At 29.6% G+C, this 2,766-nt stretch overlaps 1 protein-coding gene across 4 annotated transcripts in view; it reads left to right on the top strand.

The window, feature by feature from the left end:
• The window catches only part of LOC104700772 (auxin response factor 1), a 6,047-nt gene continuing 5,244 nt past the window's right edge, over nucleotides 1,964-2,766 (top strand). The window contains exon 1 of one of the 4 annotated variants that reach the window (XM_010416355.2): nucleotides 1,964-2,340. The gene's annotated coding sequence lies outside the window, so the exon portion shown is untranslated. The remainder of the gene's footprint in view (nucleotides 2,341-2,766) is intronic. The other 3 variants (XM_019227579.1, XM_010416354.2, XM_010416353.2) reach the window with 3 other exon arrangements.

Below are 2,766 nucleotides of genomic sequence, written 5' to 3'. Positions count from 1 at the left end.
TATAAAAATGCTACAAAATAATAGTTATATCAGGTGCAGTCCAAAAACCGCTGGTTGAAGACCATTGTTATTCAGAAAAATGGTCCACGATATTATTCACGAGACAATCCGCATATTTTTTTTTTAAAAACACAAAAAATAACATGTTTTGTGATTGGTGTCTTATGTGCGGATTTGATAAAATGTTTTTGAAAACCGCTTTCAACATGCTACCATTCACAGCCATAATCCGAATGGTAACAGCGGATTTAGTAGTGCGGGACAAAGGGTCTGAATGGTAACAACATATTTGGTTATGCGGGACAAAATTTTTGATAGTGCGGTACGGTTCACCTGCGGTTCATGCGGAAGAAATATATTTGCGGGACAAGTGCGGTTTATATAGAATTAGCGGTATTGAATAATCTTTGATTGGTGAAAAACTATTGGGGTTTTAGAATAAGCGGTACAAAATAATAAATAATTAATATAATTGTAAATTATTAATTGTTTTGTGTTAATGGAAAAATAATTCAAACCTTAAATACCAAAATTTATTTTAAACTATTATGTACATATATTTTATATTTTTATGCACAACTAAAAACATTATTTATAATTTATTAACATTTGTGCTATTTATAACATGGGATTATAATGTGAATTTATTATTATTTACAATTTATTATCATTATTTATTTTGTTATTTATAATTTATAATCATTTATTAACCTTTATACTTTTAATCTGTTAAATTATTTAACCAACATATTTTGTATGATTTTTTTTTGATAAATACCTTATCAAATGTTATGTAATAATGTTTAGGAAGATAAATTAACATATGAGTGAGAGATGAAAGAGAAAATAACATTTATTTTATTATAAAACATTGTATTATCTTCTGCGGTATTCAAAACCGCTGGGTAAAGATCGATGCCTATTAGAAAAAGCGGTCCAACGTATTATTTGTTGGACAAAACCGCAAATCTTTTTTTTTTTTAAACGCAAATTTGTTTTGAAAATGTGTGCGGTTTTTACCCAAAAAATAATGAAAACCGCTTGTTTGGTGTTTCCAATCACAGCCAAAGAATTTGATAATGCGGCACAGTTCAACTGCGATACGTACGGGACAAATGTATTTGCGGGAAAAGTACGGTTATTCCAAAATAAGCGGTACAAAATGATGTTTGATTGGTGCAAAACAATTTGCGGTACGAATTTCATATTATTTCATTTTCATTTTCATATCATTATTTTATTATATTTTATTGTCATTTTCATTTTCATTTTCGTTAATCAATTTGCTGTAAGGATTTCTTTATAATTTAATATCTATTAGATCATTTAGAAAGTGTATTTTTGTATTAAATTATCTGAAAATATATTAAACAAAAATATTATGAAAATGTTTTAAAAAACATCAGAGTAATAAAAAAAACTGAAATAATAATAGAAAGAGAAAAGATACATATTTTTTTCTTTGTTATTTGCCTTTTTTTTCAGAAGGTATAAAAATGTTATAAAATAATACTCCCTCCGTTTCAAAATATAGGATGTTTTAAGTAAAGCACACATATTAAGAAGTCTTTACTTTTAACAAATTCAACCAATCAGAAACAATACTGCATAATATAAAATACTAAACTAATCTAAAAGTTGCATAAAAACTTGAAAACATCCTATATTATGATATAAAAAACTTTTCCAAAATATCATATATTTTGAAACGGAGAAAGTAGTTATATCAGGTGTGGTCCAAAAACTGCTGGTTAATGATCATTGTTATTGAGAAAAGCAGTCTACGTTATTATTTAAGGGACAATCTGCAATTTTTTTTTTTTTGAAAAAATGCAAAAAAATAATATGTTTTGTGATTGATATCTTATGTGCGGATTTGATTAAATCATTTTGAAAACCGCTTTCAATATGCTATCATTTACTTTACTGCCATAAAGAGACGAGACTAGTAGAGAGCATGTCATTTGCTTCGTGGTTTGGAAAAAAAACCCAAAAGAGAAGAAAATAAAATAAAATAAAAGAGAAGAACAAAAAAAGAGGCAAGCCATAGCCAAAGGGTTCGTGTCGGCTTCAACCAAACACTGACGGTGTGTGTATACACCTTTGCATACACGCCCCCTTTTATCTCTCTCTCTCACATCTTTGGTACAAATCAATCTACTGTTTCTTTCTTTCTTTGCAATTATTTTTTTGATGGGTTTTTAACAGCAAATTCTCACTGCCTCCTCCTCTCTCCCCCTCCCCCACCCCCAAATCAAACATCTCATCTTCTGGGTTTTTGTTTGAACCCTAGCTCTCTCGCTTTGGGTTGTTTGGATCCATTTGTTTTTTTCAGTAAAGGTTCGATTTTTATTTCTGGGTTTTTTGCTTTCTTTTGCTTAGTAAATGTTGGAAAATGAGAAGACTTTTGAGGATCTGTAGTCAGATTTGTGGTTTTTGTTTCTCGATTTTGATTTTTTGGGGATAATCTTGATCAAGTTTCGTTGTTTCGTTTCACATCCCAAATTCAAGTCTTTTTCTGGTTCCTGATCTTGTTTCTTTTTCAAGCTTTACCCCCTTTTGCTTTCTAAATAGGTTTGCTCTTCTGTTATTTTGGAATCTTTGTCTGTAGTTGTTGTGTGTATACTTGTATTCTTCTCATGGATTTGATTTTGAGGTTCTGAGTTGAGATCTGTAGACATGGTTTTAGTAATAGTTTTTTGTGTTGCATAGTGTGACTGAAATCTGTTCATTTTTGGTATGTTTGTGAGTAGGTTCTTGTCTTGC

Source organism: Camelina sativa, chromosome 7, assembly GCF_000633955.1.
Source record: "Camelina sativa cultivar DH55 chromosome 7, Cs, whole genome shotgun sequence".
NCBI lineage: Eukaryota > Viridiplantae > Streptophyta > Magnoliopsida > Brassicales > Brassicaceae > Camelina > Camelina sativa.
This window is presented reverse-complemented; position numbering and strand designations above follow the sequence as displayed.